Genomic DNA, 19,174 nt, shown 5'->3' with positions numbered 1-19,174 from the left:
AATGCACTTATTTCTTCCAATGATTCAGTAATATTATTTTCATTGTGTGCCTGCAGCGTCCACATGAACCCAAACATGAATTTCAATTCCATAGTGTACACAGTTTCTAATTTCCATCACACTAAAGGAGATATTTCTGACAGATATATTATAATATAATCACAAACACACACACACACACACACACACACACACACACACACACACACACACACACATCTTCTAAGCTGCTTCTCCTTCTGGGTCGCGGGGGGTGCTGGAGTCTATTTATAATATAATCCACTTAGATAATTAAACTTACAACCTCAGAAGACACATTGTTCACCAACTTCTGTCTGAGGTCTAATTTGTAAATGGGATTCGTAAATCCACAGGTGATGCTGGAACCATGGGGGCAAGTGGGCATTTGACCCACCACTTTTCAAAATACTGGGGCAAAGACCCACCACTTTCTAATTGAGTTCAGGAAACTTACATCAAAAAGAAAACCACCACTTTCTGTAACCTGCATGGAGCGCTGACATATAGAGATAAAACAGAAAATTCTTTCTGAAAGTCCTTTCTGAAGTGGAACACTACACCTGTATTCAGGACAGGACCAAAAAAGTCACCTGTGATCTGGAAAGAATTGCTTGTCTTGGGACACTTTTAAGTGACCCCTACTTCAGTCGCTGCTTGGGGAAATGCAATTTTTATAAAGGTCTACCCCAAACTAGGGAATTCAACACATGCTTTCCACAGTGCACATCAGCGCTGCACTGCCTGTTTTATCATTTCACTCTTTACGAACACTCATCATTCCTGCAGCAGATGAGAAATAAAATAATAGCAAAGATATGCTTTTGATTTTGGCACATGGGTTACTGAACATATTTTGGCCAAGCATCAATGATCTGATTGGTTAAATTCAAATTGGTAAACCAAACATAAAGAAGTAAATATCAAGTAAGGTTTATTATCATCTGATTGTTATGCACATTGATGACAAGTGTCTCTATTTTCTGTTTTCATGCTGGTGAATGTAAAATTAAAAGAGCATCCCTGCAACATTTCTGACCAATAAACAATCTCTTACATGCATAAATTGGTGCACTATGGCCAGGTCAGTGTGAACCCACCTGAACCAAAAGATACAATATCACAAAAAGACCTTAGAAAATGAACTGGGTATGAAAACAGATGGATGTTCTTCAGAGATGCAGAGTTTGCTGTTTAAAACTGAACCCAGTGAATCACAGGCTCAACAAACACTGACACTGTTCATTAGCAGGCTAATAGACATGTGTTATTAGCATGACACGAAAGGTAGGCTGTTTTTGTGGAAACAATAAGTTCTGCCCCACTACTTCTGGAGGTGTGGTGCCACCCATGGGTGTTCCTGTTCATCTTTAGACTGTGAGAAGACAACTCCGGCATTCTGTTCTGCAGTAATACACATGCTGTAATCCTCTATGTGGTAATAGATGTTCAAGCTGCACCTTTTGTAGCAATGGCGTTCACCTGAGTGGCACATTAAATGGCACAACTGAGTGCTGATGTAATGTGACAGGCTGAGACGAGTGTAGCAGGGTAGTGGCTGGCCTGACACACTGCACTCAGGCTATTAGGCTAATCACATGTTACCTTAACACTGCCAGCCAAGTATGAACAGAGAGAAACTGGAACAGGAGCTGCTAGAGCTTAGCTACTGGAGTAGACTCCTCTTAGTGCCTGACTGATTTGTTGAATCTGACAGATTATGAGCCTTCAGCACCGGTCAGAGATCAGCCCTCGCTGTTCAGAGAGAGCTGAACAATGAACAGTGAGTAGAAGACAGCAGCCAGAGGCCTCGACACATCCTACTCTCTGCCCAACATACCTGCTGAGTGTACATCAGAGAGAACAGGCCATAAAGACAGAGAGAGAGAGAGAGAGAGAGAGAATGAGAGAGAGAGAGAGAGAGAGAGAGAGAGAGAGACAGAGAGAGAGACACAGACACAGAGAGAGAGAGAGAGAGAGAGAGAGAGAGCAAGAGAAACAGCAAGAGAAAGGAAGATAGACCCAGTGAGAGGAAATGAAAGAGATGGGAAAGAGAGATGAAAAAGGAAAAAGAGAGAGAAAGAGAGAGAGACAGAGAGAGAGAAAGGGTGTGTGTGTGTGAGAGAGAGAGAGAGAGAGAGAGAGAGAGAGAGCGAGAGACAGAGAGCGAGAGAAACAGCAAGAGAAAAGAAATAGACCCAGAGAGAAAAAAAGAAAGAGATGAGAGAGAGAGAAAGACAGAGAGATGAAAAAGGAAAAAAAGAGAGAGAGACAGAGAGAGAGAAAAAGGGTGTGTGTGTGTCTGGAGAGAGAGAGAGAGAGAGCAAGAAACAGAGAAACAGCAAGAAAAAAGAAGATAGACCCAGAGAGGGGAAAAGAAAGAGCTGAGACAGAGAGATGAAAAAGGAAAAAGAGAGAGAGAAAGGGTGTGTGAGAGAGAAAGAGAGAGAAAGAGAGAGAGAGACAGAAACAGCAAGAGGAAGGAAGATAGACCCAGAGAGGGGCAAAGAAAGAGATGAGAGCGAAAGACAGAGAGAAGAAAAAGACAGATATAAAAAGACAAAGACAGAGGGAGACACAGAGATGTGAGAGAGACAATGAGAAAAAGGGAGAGAGACAGAGATAGACAGAAAGACAAAAAAGAAATACAGAAAGAGAGAAAGCCAGAGACAAACAGAAAGACACAGAGAGAGGGACAGAGAGAGAGAGAGAGATAGAGAGAGACAGAGAAGGAAAGAGAGAGAAGGAAAGAGAGTCAAGAGAAACATAGAGAAACAAAGAGAGACAGACAAAATGACAGAGAGAGACAGAAACACTAAAAAATGAAACTCAGCTCAACGTAATGATAAAGTATCTGACTGAACTCAATTTGAGGGCAGCAGAATTCACCCAACTCAGACGCTGGGGTTCAAAAACTCCTGACGTTGGGGTAAATTCTTAGACCTCTGCACCACATGTTACTACAGTGCTGTTCAAAGTAAAAACAAACATTTTTTACAATTTATTAAAATGTTAAGGATACCTTGTTTTCAGTTTCAAGAGCATTCAAGACCTGAGTGAGCACACGCAATTTGGAAGCTGTCAAACGAGGAAATACTACGGCTTGTGTGGAGTCAGAAAATGAATAGGAGTCTAAGGGAAAAAAGAGGGATGAGGAATAAAGGAAGATGAGTGCAGATCAAACCTACATAGAATTCGTTCTCGACAGCCTGACTGAAGATAGTGTATGTAAAGCAGTTCCTTTCAGTTTAGCAGAAGTACAGTAGATGGGTGTGCAATTTTCAACCCCATTCATTCCTATGGGAAAAATTTGTAATTTAACGAAGATTGTATAAAAACCGTACATCGGATGAAAAAGCAGCACGTTGTTCCCAATAAGACCGAACATTCTGAAGTTGGAATGGTGTCAATATCTCTAAAACTGCGGGATGCGTGAGCGAAAACAAAAAAAAATAAGAAGAATAAGAATATAAATCACATAACAATAGTGTTAATAGTGCAATCACTAATAATAATGAAAACTTAATACTTACAATGATTAATACTCAAGTACTCTACTCTACTAGTGTTTAGCTTTATCACCTGTCTGTAAAGCTGCTACTGGTACGAAAAGTGCTCTATAATGTAAGATTATTATTGTGATGATTAGTATTTATGCACCTTATGTAATGTAACAAGCCAGGTAATTACATGCAAACAATATATTAAGTAATTATATTTACATAGTATAGCTAAATGACAATTCTAACTCTTTTAAAAGATATATGCTGTTATTGTAACCAACATATGATTACTCTAAGAAGTAAAACAACAGAGAAACTCTATAAAGAACCATGGAAAATTTAGTATCGCCCTGTAGGAAAGTCGTCAGGCTTACTACCAATAAATCATTCACCAGGCTCTGCCTTCCAGTTACTGATTATGGCTCTGGAAGTAAAAGATTTGTCCTGCCTCACGTTTTTGGTCTCCATCATCTTCCACGTTAGTGCATTGCCCGCTTTGTAGCACCCAGGCAGAGGGAGATTTGTGGCCCTAATTTCCTTAAGATCCACCATAAAACTGCCTGCTTTGTCTGCAGGGGGACTGTAGGCTTGAACTGAGGGGGTGAAATATGGCCCCTGCTGTCACAGTATCACTGACTGAAGGGCCCAGCAGAAAGACGCAGTGATTGTAGTGTGGACACACCTTTATTCAACAGCTGGACTATATCATGAAAGTATATGGATAATGTTTGTGCATGAGCAGCGATGTGAGCTCCATATCTTCTGAACATCAAGAAAGAGCCATTATACATGCATTGAGCTCAACAAGCAGCAGGAAATTACATAGGAAGGCGCCTCCTGCAGAATTCAAATATCCAATTCATCACACAATTTCAAGGTGACCTCGTAGCAATAGAACAGGCATGAAAACAGATGGTATCACGCACAACGAGAAGGAAATAAACATGTAGCCATCTGCGAGTGCATGAATTTTAAAAAGAACAGAGATCAAAAGGTAGAGCTATTTCACTGTGGCCTCGTCAGCCATGTAAACTGTATATGGGTCTAATTTCGCATTGACTTGGAAAAGTGTGCCTTTACAGGAATTGTTTATCATGGGCTCATTAACATATAAATTAGGTGCTCACAGAGCGAGATAATTTGAGCTTAGGTTTTTTAAAACATAAATTGAGATGTAGAAAAGCAATAGTCAAGTAGTTTATGCGGTGTGGCTGCTGTTTGATGCAACTAAATGGCCAAGAGTGTCATAAAAAAGAGTTTCTGCAATGCATCTGGAGCTGAAGCATGAAATAGGCTGAATTTAACAACCAGGCTCTATTATCTCATAAAAATAGCATGGCCTACCTGAACGTCATAAAATATGTTACAGTATACATTTCTGAGCACATCATCATCAGTACTTCTAGGCAGACATGTGCCAGTATTCGGTAATTCTAATCCAAGACATTCAACACACAGTAGAATCTGTGAATGCACACCACTAATGCTATGTTAATATAACATAGTGAATGCCATAAGGGTATTAGCATTATCATAGCAGACAATAAACAAAGGTTACTTATAAAGCAAGCATTTCTATTATCGACATTTGTACACTCATAATCACATCTAATTATTAAAAACGTTTAAGAAATCTTTAGTTCCCTTACAGCACTTGCAGTCAAACAACACCGCTAGTGTTAAAAACCTCTTAGTTAGCCTCCTAGTAAGTGATACTTTTTTTAATCCCACCAACGGGGAAATTCCACCTCTGCATTTAACCCATGCATGAAGTGAAACACCACATACACACTAGTGATCACACACACACTAGGGGGCAGGGAGCACGCTTGCCCGGAGCGGTGGGCAGCCCTATCCACAGTGCCTGGGGAGCAACTGGGGGTTAGGTGTCTTGCTCAAGGACACCTCAGTCATGGACTGTCAGTGCTGGGGATCGAACCGGCAACCTTCCAGTCACAGGGCCAGTTCCCTAACCTCCAGCCCATGACTGCCCCTTGTTAGTCAGCTAAGTTAGCATTAGCTCTCCCAATTTCCTTGCTAAGGTCCATTCTAATTAATGCTGTACTTCTTATCTCTGCCAAAAGTCCTTCTATACATCTTGGGTTTTAGAATCAAGATCACTGGAATCCACTCTTGGAATCATCTCCATTGACTTCATCTCAATTTGGAATTGACTCCAAAATTTCTGGAATCAGGAAATCAGGAGAAACTTTAATCAGTTCAGTAAAAGCTGCAGTGCTCCATGGGAGGGGTTCTGAAGTCCTAAATGTAAAAAGGCAGGTATTAAACATTGTACTCACATTGAGCACCATTATGTGGTATATTTCTGTTTTGTTTGTAATTATCACAAATGCTGCTCAAATATAACTCGCTAAAAACGATTTAATGTAATAAACTGTTAGCCTCACTCACTTTTAATGCCGTTAACCATCCATCCATAGTTTAAGGCTGAAGCCCAGCTGTTTAAGCGCTAAATATTGTTTTAATGGAATCTGTAAATATAGCCATCTTATTCAAATACAGCTTTTTAAGTGTCGCATTACACTAATGGCTCCAAAGTCTTTCCCAGCTACAGAACATGTTCAACAGAGTTTGGGTGACAACTATGGGGAAAAAATCAACGAGCAGCAAACTAACAAAAGTGGAGAGATACAGTTCCCCTTTAAACAAGATGGAACGTAATGGTATGACAGTGAGAGGGTTGCATTGTGGAGGAGGATCTGGAACATTCAGTCACTGTTGCTCTCCCTGCACATTGGTTATGAAAACTGGAATCTGTGTTCACTTTATTTTCATGTTAAGTTCTTCTGAACTATGCAAATATGATGGAAATGCTGTTATGGAAATTGATAAGCACTGATGGAGCATTTTGCCTACTCATAAATAAAACTAAATGCACTGCTTTTGAAATGAAATAAGTCTTTGTTTAGGGTCAGATTTGAGCAAATGATGCAAATGTGACTAATCATCATTAACTACACCAAAAATATAGTCACGATTAATAAATTTTACCTGTTTGACAAAATACAAATTGTTTTCAGGCAATGCCATGTTATATTTTTGGTTTATCACTCACCCTTAACTTAAGCTATTTTGCCCACCACGTTATCTTCACTTATCATAAATGAGATATTTCAGCAGCATTGCCTTTGGAGATGATGGCTCATGGATCAAGCAGCTCTAGATGGGGTTTATGTGGCAGTATTTGTTTAGTGCCTACCTGCACTTTCACTCATTTGACTCAGTGATGCTCTACAGGATCCTGTCTGGAAATCAGATATTTATTATGTGATAGCAGGAGGCTCAACACCAATATTCTGACTGTAAAGGACCGTAATAGACTTGTCTTCAACAAAGGCATCGTGTAACGGAAGCTTTTTCAGCACCTGTTTTTCAGAGCACAGAAAGAAGCTCACACACTGCTCCCCTGTGAGCAAAAGCGGCTGTGTTTATAGAGCTGTATTCTGCCTCTGTCAGCTCTTAGATGAAGGCTGAAGGTAGCGAGGACCACCCTGCCACACGTGTCTCTCTCTCTTTCTGAAACACTTGGGGCGGGGGGAGGTGGGTGGGTCATAAAACCACAGCTTAGCAGGAGAGGAATCAGAGCACATGCGGCCCGGGGGGAAAACAGCGCTCACAAAGGGCCTCAAAGCCAGCCAGACCGTGAGTTATGGCTGAGAAAGTGCTATGAGGGCACAGGTGGAAAGAGCTAATCAACAGACTGAGCGTCATGTGACTTTTTTTGTGAAAAAATTAGGAGTGTAAAAATTAAGGCTGTCAAATGATCAAATCACATTAGTTTGTGTAGGTAATCGTGTTATCACAGCATTCATTTTTACTCTAATTTAGCACTTAATATTTTTATTTATTTTTATTAGTGGCATTAATCATTTATCAGGTTATTAATGCATTATCATTTACACCACTTGTAAAAATGCATCAGTACATTATAATCTGGCTTAAATATTAGATCACTAGATTTTTACATTACCAGACTGTTCATTACTAAATTGATTCAACTGAACAATTCAACTCATAGATGAATACACTGTCAGGTTAATATCAAATTATAAAACTCTTAGATTATTAGACTATTGGACTATTCTATTGTTAAAAGTTCTGCAATGTTAGTTATGCATGTCTTATGATTTAATAATCCAGCAGTCTAAGATCCTCTCACAATGTAACAATCAAACAGTCTAATAATCTATCAATTAGGCTCAAATATGATATCATTACATTATGAGACACTTTGATCACTCCATTGATTTTGTTTGGTTCAACTCTTAGAATAATATTCACTAAAGCATGTACTCATTTTTTGGGTGCTTCAGAGACAGTAGGGTCACACAGCTTTCTTGGTGGGCAGGACAACCTGCATCGGCCTCATAAATGGTGAGTATACCACTCAAATACGCACTAGGATTGCCTAATTTTCACCAAAAGAGGAATTTACTTTGTATATTATGTGTCCATATGAGCAAGATTAAGCTAATTTAGGGGAAAAAGGGATTTAGGTTCCCTAGGGCTTTAGAGAAGAATCTTACAACTTTATCACTCTAGCAGCAGCGCAAGACTTTTGGCGGATGCTTTCCTGCCAGTGGACAAATGGTGGTCTCCTCTGCAGTTTGCCAGATGGAGACAATTGCGTACACACCTGAGCAAACTCGCCAAACAGCCACCTGTCTCAGGCCGCTCAAGCGTGAAGCTGACAGGCATTGCTGAACAAGCAAAGGAGGGAGGAGTTGACAGATTTGTAAGTAATCACAGCCATCAATCAAAGCAAACAACAGCGAAACCCTTAAACCCTGTGCTGGGGGACTGTTGACAGCACCAGAGCCACACAGAGTTGAGTCCTGAACATAACACAAATATAAAAGCATACACTTTAAATAAAGATTCATATGATATCATGATCCGCGACCCGAACCCCGGAGAAACGGAAGATGATGGATGGATGGATGGATGGATGGATGGATGGATGGATCATATCATGAAAGAAACATTCCTTTAGTATGTGAACACTGTTAAAGCTCCAAAACACAGCTCCCCTCCGGTAACTAATGAATTGTTTTTGTGTTGTCTCAAAAACAAAAAAAAGATACACAAATCTATGTAAAACAGTTTAGTCCTGCCTGTTCACCCTGAGGTTATAAGGCATGTTACCACTTGCACTGCTTTTTGAATGAGGCACGAGCCAAGACAGCCAATCAGAACAGAGATAATTTACATACATAAGTCTCAACATCACAAAAACAAGAATAGCCTGTTTAATTCTGAAGGTTAAACAGATGCTGGACACTAGTCATGTAAAAATTTTATCGCATTGCCATAAAGAACCATTTCCACCCACTATTATTTTTGAGCGGCTAGTAACAGTAACGTTACAAACATCATGACTGTGAACTTGTCGTTACTAAATCAAATAATTAAGCATTTTAAGATGTAAAATGTCCAAATTAGATCTGAAAAACAGCAACTATGATCAAGATTTAGGAATATAAATGAAGATCCAATGCAGTACAATCCGTCATGGCCAATCCATCTTATTTGACAAATATTCTTTTATTTTGATATGATATTATATATATTTTTAATCGACTGTTTCAAATATGGTTCTCTGCCTTTTCTCTGATGTGAACGTCAGCATTAACGCATGAAAAAGTTTAACGGTTGGTTTCACAACAAAGGAAGTGAACGACTCCTCCATGGGTAGCTTGTTTGCTTGACGTACAGAGCCCTCATGATGTGAATGGACTGTTTCCTTTCAGTTTTGTTTAAAGGCTTCAGACAGTCTGACTACTGTACAACAGTGCAACCTTTTTGGTGCTATATAGAACCATTTTTCAAAAGGTTCTTGTAAAGACCCATAAACAACTTTACAGCAAGTACTTGTAACCATGCAATGAACCATTTAAGCATTCAAAATGTTCTATAAGTAGTCATGGTTTTATGTAGAATGACTGCCTATACTAAAGAACCATAGGAGAACCTAAGGCTTTTTCTAGAACTATACTCTTTAAAAGATTGTTCTTCAAGAATTTTATAGTAGAGGCAAAGGTTCTATTTGGAGCCATATGTTCAATATAAAACCATTTCATCCTCAAACGGTTCTCTGCATGTTGAAACTAATCTTCAGATTGATGGAGAATGTGTTGTATGTGGAACCTTTATATGTGTTTATATAGAACCTTTTATAAAAAAAATGGTTCTGTGTGGCAAAAAAGGTTCTTTTGTTGTCATGATTTCAAGCTTGTAACAATAGAAGAACCTGTTTAAAACTCATGGTTATTTATATACAGAACAACTGCCTTCACTAAAGAACCCTTGAAGATCCTTTTTTAGAGTGTCCATTCAAGTCTTTCAAGAGCATCAGCACCTGGAGATGAGACGGGGTGTGTGGAGTCAATACAACTTAGAAAATATCATTTCAATGGATTATGATACAATTATGTTCCCTGACTTCCCTGAAGGTACTGAGATGTATGCTTCAGGGTACCTCCCCAGTGACAAGAGGGGAACTGCCCCAGTGACAGTTGCATGACCTATATTTCTAAGAGTGTACAGAACCCAAGTGAAAGAAGCTGTAAACACAGGTTAAAATAAGGGTCAGTCGTCAGAGATCAAATCATTAAAGCCTAAAAACCTGCTTCTGCTGAAAGAGATGTAAGATTTATGTCAACCAGCTGTGTTGCTGTCAGCTACTGAATAAGAGAAAGAGCGAGCGAGAGACCTCAGGGCCGTCCTCACTCACTTCATAATATCTTACACAGGTACTCATTCCTCTCAGCTGCTCCTTCAAACCTTCCAGCACTATTCTGGGTTACTGTACAGCACCTCCATCACTCTAATGTGACAACATCTGATTTAGCTTATCAGTTCGCTGACTGACTGCGAGAGTAATTATTGGGTGCTACAAGTACCTGAATGACTCAATGACAGAACAGAATGGCTCAAACACAGAACAGCTCTGAGAACATTCCTTCAGGGTCAAATGTGAGGGTGCAGGAAAAGACAAGAAGGCCTGCAAAGGCTTCAGTAAGCATGCTTGGTAACGAATGATGGGCAGTCATAATGAGAGAAAGACTGATATAGTAAGCCAGGCTGGTTTTGTGCTTGTGGCTGGGTCAAGTCAGAGAGAGCAGCATTACCCATAACACAAGAATGTGGGGACAAGTGCAGGAGTTGAAGGAGTTTATTTAGCCAAGCGTCTGTCTGCACCCCACGTGTGTGCGGAGACCACTGTAAATGCTGTGGCCCAGGAGACCCCCACTCACCTGCTTCTGTTTCTCAGGGCTATCAGCACTTCAATATGCATCACATCACTGGAGTCAACCTATAGAGGACAGCGGGGCACAGCCTAACGTGGGGTAAAATGTAATGTAGATATTTTATATAGTTAAACACGTTATTGGTCAACTTGTATTGCTATAACAGAATTTTGACAAATATTTGTTATGATTCATCCACATTTTGTACTATAAAAGTAACCTTTTAAGTGTTTTTCAACTACTGAGTTGTGCACATAAGTCACAGAATAACTCACAGAGGGAGCTAGGTAGGCTAAACTACAGCCTCCACATGGCGGAGGTAGTTTTAACATGGTGGTACAACTACGTCACCCCAAACAGACAAAGAGATAATTCCATATCTCTCCATCTAAACTCATAATTACTACTTTAAAAAAACTTTTATGCATAGATTCATCAAAATGTACTGTAGGTAGTTACATTTATCAGTATTTTCACAAGGCATATTTATTTTGATAAATATTTTTGTACATATTTACATTGGAAGGCTTGTCCAGAACTGTAGTAAATTAATTGTGTTTGCATCGATTTACCAGACTTTTTAGCGACCGTTAGAACAAGCCCCTCCATCTGTTCCCTTAATATGCCTATAGAGTGAGCTGTATCATTTAAACTTTGCTTTTGCCTGAATATTTCACAAATGATAGGTGCTGGAAACAAAGATCTTCACCCTCAGAGATGTATAAGACAAACATTAATTCTGCTCAAATTCTGCTCACCTGTATACGGATTTAGCAAATACAAAAATATAAAGTCTGTGCTTTGCTCTCCCCTTCTCATATTCCTGTATCCACTTAAGTATTAAGTGGTCCATGCTTCCACACTTCACTGTACTGTAGATGGCTAAGTTTCTTAACTTTCTCATTTGTAGCTCATTGAAACTATGAGCTAATTTAAATGAAATGAATGGACAAAAGTAACTGTACACTGTAAAAATACAGTAAAGAACTGGCAGCAGGTTGCCAGGAACTTACCGTTACATTAACGGTATCCTACTCTTCTAAAAATGTATAATTTAATACAGTTTTTTACTGCTAAGACGGTATTCAGTCTTGTCAGCATTTGGCAACTAGGACAAAAAATGTTACAGATGAATTTTAAATAGCCTCACAAGCAAAACAAAATGCCATGCTATAATGTAAAACATGAAAGTGGATGAAAATCACAAGGAATTGCCACAAGCTACTGCTACGCTAGCTTCAAATCACGCAAGAAATAACTTTTTATTACATTTACTACAGCTGAACAATGTATCATAGCTGACCTACATTAAGGTCACAGTTAAGAACATTTTCCTTCAGCAGCAATGTTTCCATTTCCATTCCAAGACGTGAGGTTTTGTTACAAGGGTGATGATTCCAGCAGCACGATTCTCCACAGTGTTTATAGTGAGTACCTCATTTCCTGGTGCTTTGAAGAGGGACCAGCTGAAAACCTCAACATCTTTGATGGATCCTCAGATCAGAACTGAAGACTGACTTATCAATCCCTCAGAGAGACAAGTGTAAAGCCTGAGCTACTCATTCCAGTCATGTTATATAGCAGGTCTCCTCACCAGAGCTGTGAGATCAACCAGCCAAAAAGCTTCACTTCTCATTTCCAGTGAAACTCTCTCAAGCATGGTGCACAGTGTCATGCATGTAACAGCATGAAGTCAAAGCAGTGTTTTTGTCTTATTTCGAAAGTGTGTCTGTGAACAATGCTAAAGCTACGTAGGTTTCCATAACTTTGCAGACACAGAATAGATCAAATAGAACAAATCAAGAAAATCTAACACATAGTGACAGATTTTAGTCTCTTATATTGAGTGAACAGACCTTATTTGTAATAAGAATGGTTAAACAATCATAGTTTGGGTGTCTATTGCACTTAACACAGCTGAAGTTACACAGGAATACCTGAAACACAAGGGGCTATCAAATTCTTAAGATGATATAGGCTCATGTGAGATTGCGTACAAGTGCAGCGCGAGTATAGCCGTGGTCTAAGCTTTTGTTTACGGAGCGGTGGGGTAAGACCAAGTGTGTGGAGAGGGTGCAGATGGCCGTGTTATTTGAGAGGCAGTGTGGTTAAACACATCATATTAGCACCCCATCTCTGCCTGCCACACTGAACAACTAGTGTAACTAGTGCACTGTATCTTTTTGGACAATTACTGGGCAGATTCACAGACTCAGATTAAGCCTAAACCAACGTAATTACAGTAAGTAGAACTTTTAATGTTTAAATGTCATTGCCATTGCAGTTTAGTCCAAGACTTTGGTTGGGCTATATGATATATATTATATGATATATTACCTTGCCAGCTGACCATTTAGGAGGTTAAGAGAGTAGCTCAGACATAAAGTAATGAATAATGAGATATAACTAATCCAATTATTTTGAGTAACCTCCCTAACACTGAGGATGACGTGCCTAACACCCACCTGTGTACAGTAAGTGCATAAACGGCATAGTAACATGTAACTGATTTAATCTCAGCCCGTTATGACATTGTTATATACTGTCAGAAATAAAGGTACATTTTTCATTCACCGTGGTACAAACAATGTAAATGTACCTTTAAAGGTCCAACTAAGAACCTTAAATATGTTTTTTTTTCAGGAGAAGGGTACAGATTTGTACCTTTTCATAACCTAATGCAACAATACTGTAAATAGTGGAGTGAGCAGAGGGTGCGTGGACTGAAAACACCTTAAAAAATATAAAAATGAATTATTCCTATGGATTATGGTACAAATTTGTTCCTGAACTAAAGGTATTGAAGTGATACCATTGAGGGTACCACACCAGTGACAAGAGGAGTACTGCCCCAGTGACAGTTTCTTTTTTCTGAGAGTGCATATTTAGTTTATTTTTTCAAATTACTTGATTTTTCCTCTTGCTTTCAGTTTTCATAGCATTTTAAAATGCAGTATCACTGTTTTAATGGTGTGCTCTTTTAAAACAGTTCATAAACCTCAAAACGTAATATTACGGTACATATCATGCATTAGGATTAGTAACATGATGTTAGTAATTTCGCATATTGCCCACCCTTTAATCACCCCTAAGAGTGGAACAGATAAGCCTATAGTTGTATGCGGGTTGAATTAGTTACTAGAATTATTTAAAACATATAACGTCCAAATTGGTTGTCTGCTGGTCTCGCTGGTCTCCAGACTGACAAAAACTGTCCCAAAAGCCTCTGCATTTCTGCCTCTGTTAGTCTCTCAGGTGAAATTATTCAAATCCCAGGAAGTGCCTGCAGAGAGGTGAATGCCTGTATGCTTCAAACCCCAGTCAGATACACCTCGGTCCAGACCAGCTGTCCACTGCAGAGCACAATTTTCATGCACAGCATGAAAAGTATGTGGTGGAATTCAACAGAATGAACACATGTGTTGTATATGGCACATGCAGAGGAGGACATATTCCTCCTCTCTCTTATCCCTACAGACATTCCAATGTACACACAAAACACACATAGATACATACTGATACTCTCTCACACAGTGTATGAACACACATATGTATGTGTGGACAGAGAAGTGAGATGGTCTTTGGTTCAGCATGTACAGTCACACAAAAGGCAATACTGAAGTGCATAAAGTAACAAATCACTGCCTCCCTACCTTCAACACAGACCTCGTCCTCTCTCCTCGGCTGCAGCCTCTCCTTTCTTTCCTGATATCCTACACCATTTCTGAGCACGGCTCTGTCGGACAGGACAGACTACACCAGTCAGAGAGGAGGAGCTGGGTAGGAGGGGAGAAAATCAGCATGAATTAGCATTCCAAAAGGAAGCACATGACTTCATCTCACCAACCACAGGCCTCTGAGTCACTCAGGCCCTCCCTGTCCTGCTCCCACCCTCACTGCCTTGCTTTCTTCTTCTCCTTTCCAGTAGAATGGCTGTGACAGAATTGTAGTATGTAGGATGTAATCACTGACAACAAAAAGCACTGTGGGATTCCACCATCACATTCATGCACAGCAACGTCTACGTCCAGAGTTAGTGTGAGAGGAACAAGGCTAAGCTGCGTAGAAATGCTCGATTGAGTGTTAGTATACTTGAATAGAGGAGGTTTATGTCTGCTATGCAACAGTGATTCAGTTCACTTACAGTTCTTTATGAAATGTTTCATGAAAGCTTGAAATGCACCAGATTAATTTGATTCTTAATTTGATTCTTCAGAGATTTTTCATAACACAAATGCAGCTGGAGACACTGTTTAAATAGTATTCATCTACAATACAGAAACATTTACATTTGTTTACATTTCAAAATAGCCTGAGATTCATATTTTGTCCAAAAAAGAATGTATACTTATATTATTATATTAGAATATAATTATATAAAACATGGGGAGAACAAATAAGAAACACCACAAAACACACTCATACAGTTGTAGGCAAATGTTTGAACACCCCCAGTCAAATGACATGTTTTGGTGATTTACTAAATGAAAATTTCTTAAGACATTCTTTACTGGGAAGAAACTTAAATATGACATGTTCTACCAATTTTAGTGCACAGTTTGTGTTTCAGTTTGACAAAAAAATAAAACACAAGTATAAAATTTACAGTGCTACAGTAACAAAGGGACAGCAAGGCACTGAAAAAAAGAGTAGCAAGAAGACAATTGACAAACAATTCATTTCTCAACAAGGTTACAGTTTGTTACTTATTACTGTATCTACAATATATTCAAAATAAAAAATAAACTAAAGATAAAAACCTATATAAACTCTGTCCTACTGAACAATAAAAATGAACAATATAATCATTATGAAAAAAAGTATCGCACATGGAATATTGCACAAAAGGGATTGCACACGAAAAGCATGTTTAGATTTCACATGGGTTTGGTGATGAATTCACAGTTAATTTCTGTGGGCAACTTTTGCACAGGCCACATTTTGCATTTTATTTTTGCCAATATGTTAAATTCAGAAAATAAATAGTAATTGTGTATTAAAATGTGCAGAAGTGTGTACAAGACTTATTTTCCTTTAGAAAATCAATGAAACATTTGACCAGGGCTGCCCAAACGTAACACACACTAACATGCCACTACCGTGTCTGTCACTACTGTGCTGAGACGGTCCACCAAGGTCCACTATTCTTTTTGTAAGTCTCATGATAATGTATTTTTTGCTTTCTATTATTTACACGTATTTCCTCAGCCTAAGTGACAAACACAACCAATTCACATTCTGTTAGTTGTGACGGAAATATACGATTGTGAAAGCAGAGGACTGTAGAAGGTAACTGTTGTCAGCTTAAATAACTGCAATCGGGTGATTGTGTAATAATTACAAAAGGCCTAGACGGACAAGTTAGATAAACTGTGCAACAGATGAGCTACAGTCAGTAACTGTAAACCTATAAAGTGCACCCATAAAATGATAAATTATCATGAGTTGTTCAAGAGAGGCTACTGTGTGCACCTCTTGTAGAATATTATGATAATCAAATAGGATATTATTATCATCATATCAATCAAATAATCAAACTGCAGCTCATGCATCAATGATGTACAAAGCATTTCTGCAGCCATCTGGAAAAAGGAAGCAAACCTGACGAAGCACAATAAGCAAAATATATGGGTGTAAACAAAAATATAAATGAATGAATGAATGCTCTCAGGTGCAGTTTCCAGCTAGGTTGCTGAAAGCTGATTTATATCTTCAGTCTGACACCTCAGCAAAGTGGTGCCCACATGTGTGCACTAGCCTCCATCTTACTGAAGGCTCTGTGTCTCATTACTGGGGGTTAGCAGTCTACACCGGCTGACCCAGGCCGCCCTGCCTTTATGAGCCCTCAACGAGCGTTAGAAAGCAATCACCCCTCAATGGTGGGCACTTAAAGGGGCATGATTCGTCTGGAAGAGCCTCTCCTCTCAGCCAGACTCAGATATGGCTGATTTGTTTGCCGCCGCGGCGTGGGGTAATAAAGGCTTTCGGAAATGAAGCGGGATGGTGCTGCGCTGAAGGCCGTTAAGCGATGGAGGGCGTAATGGCCTGGGACACACAGGTGCATAGGCAGCACAGAGCTAATTAGACAGGTCAGAGAACAGCGAGGGAAATGAAGGAGGTGATTGTGCTATTTTCTGCTCTGATAATGACTTCCTTATGCCGCCTTATGCTTCATTTAAATGCACCGGTAGAGAAAAAGAAAATCAATAGTTTCAGAACCAGTAGTCTAAACCAACAGTTTATATGCAATGGTTTATTTCAAGGTGTTAAAGAAAAGCAATAAATGGAAAGAATGAAGGAATGGCACCTACACAAAGCAGATATGGCAACACTGTGGTTTTTACATAATAGAATAACCAGTACATGAAGAAATACTCCTGTGTTTTTCAATCTAATCTATATCTGCCACATCTGTGGCTTTCGGTCATAGCAAGGACAACATGCTTATACCAGATGCCAGTGGCACCTGCCCACTGGCATCTATTATAAATGCTTCAGAAGTCAATGAGCTTTCTGTTCTTTTCCTAAGAACCGGAAAATGTGTCGAATTTATTGAAAATGGTAATAGCCCATATGATACAGATGTGGCAGGCAGAGATTAGTTAGACAATGCTGGAGTATTCCTTTAATTCCTTTTTAATACAACTTGTAAACAAATAAATAAATACAATGAACACTTCTGACCGCACCAGAATGCATCTCAATTAGCATAACATTATGTATAGACTTTGCTTTTAGACAGGCTTCAATTGGCCTCTAGCTTTCTTTAAGTCAACATATGTTGGAAATCATATCTCAATCTCATTCCATACTGTGACGTATATCAATGTGAAACATGGTAGCTGAGTATTTTCACTCAGTGATAGGTGTGGTTTGTGGGAGGTGGAAGTGAAACATCACATTATTGGTATTATTATAATAAGTTGGGCTTAATATGACCGGGGATGTGAACTAGCAAGGTATAAAGGGTCTGTTTCCATTTAATCTGTACTGACCTCCCCTCAAACACAGCAGCAATGCAAAAGCTAGAGGGTTTAACCAATGGAACCAGTAAATCTTACTTCACAGGGACTCATTAAGGGTCACAGGGTCATTAAGCATGCACGATCAGAATTGATCAAGATCAGAACTGACAGCCAATTTGTTTTTAATTCTGGCCAATCTCTGTCATACCAGAACACAATGGGTAAGCAATTCAGCACCTGTCCACCAGCTTTCACTAAAAGTGCATTTCAAGTCAGTGGGCTTCCTGTTCTATTAATAAGTGCAGTGAAATGTGTTGAAAGCCAGTCTGAATGCTGTTGCTACAACTATACTAAAAATAATTATACATGACTCATTATACATTGTGCTAAATAACCAGTTGCCTTTTGCTTTTAAAATTGCACTATATGTGATTAACATTATTTAAATTGTTTTTTTTTTCATTTATTAATTAAAAATGCCAGTGTGGCTTGTTAAAGCTACACTATGTAACATGTGGGGATTTGGAGACCTCTCTGGTGGGAATGTGTAATTGCCTGCAACATGTTGAAGAAGTTAGTAATGTGAGTTGTGCTCTGGACCCCTTCCCTGAGTGGGTGAATCTGATGGTTGTGAGTGTGTTGAAAGAGAATTAAAAGAGAACTGAGTCAAAATGAGATGGTCTTAGTGTCTTCAAAGGATGTAAGTGAATCATCTACTACCGTCATCATATCTTCATCAGTATAATGATGATTTTGGATTTGAGGCCTGAACATCGAGTTGGACCTTTGTTTTGACTTTTGACATTAATCTGGAAAGATGTATTACACGTTCCAAAAACCCCCCACCAAAATCAACTCGACCTGACTTTTAAATTATTATTTCAGGCTTTACAGCGTGACTCCATGGAGACCATATTTTAGTGTGGCTTTGGCTACAATACTTCCAGTACTGGAAATGTGCTAGTGTGTTTCCAGTGTTCATTTATCCCACAGAGTAAGCTTCAAAAAAACGCTAGTAAAATTGGAAAATTTGGCTTTGAAAAACAAAATTTATGATCCCTACTTATCATATTGGACTTTGATTGTTTGAAGATGGTCAGTAATGTGCAGTATATAAAGCACAGTCAGTAAAGAAATAGAAAACATAAACATGTTAATCTGCCATTTTTCACTATATTTTGCTTTTGTTCATCCATAAACCGTTAAGTTCCCTGATTGGTTCTTGATTTGGACTCTCAGTTCTACAGTAGAAAAAACATTTAAATGGACTAAAGTCTTTACATTATGTGGAGGTTCTATAAACTGTTCTTCACCTTTCTTTCAAGAGTGGTTCTTTAAAGAATAATCCATTGACATGTGCGTTAGAAAACCATGACAGCATTGCTCCAAAGAACCCTTTTTGGCACTGTTATTCTTA

At 39.0% G+C, this 19,174-nt stretch overlaps 1 protein-coding gene across 1 annotated transcript in view; it reads right to left on the bottom strand.

Moving 5' to 3' along the window:
• The window catches only part of phc2a (polyhomeotic homolog 2a (Drosophila)), a 51,276-nt gene extending 36,705 nt beyond the window's left edge, over positions 1-14,571 (bottom strand). Inside the window, exon 1 of the mRNA XM_017709634.2 lies at positions 14,446-14,571. The gene's annotated coding sequence lies outside the window, so the exon portion shown is untranslated. The remainder of the gene's footprint in view (positions 1-14,445) is intronic.
• Between the last annotated feature and the right edge of the window lie 4,603 nt (positions 14,572-19,174).

Source organism: Pygocentrus nattereri, chromosome 9, assembly GCF_015220715.1.
Source record: "Pygocentrus nattereri isolate fPygNat1 chromosome 9, fPygNat1.pri, whole genome shotgun sequence".
NCBI classification, from domain to species: domain Eukaryota; kingdom Metazoa; phylum Chordata; class Actinopteri; order Characiformes; family Serrasalmidae; genus Pygocentrus; species Pygocentrus nattereri.
This window is presented reverse-complemented; position numbering and strand designations above follow the sequence as displayed.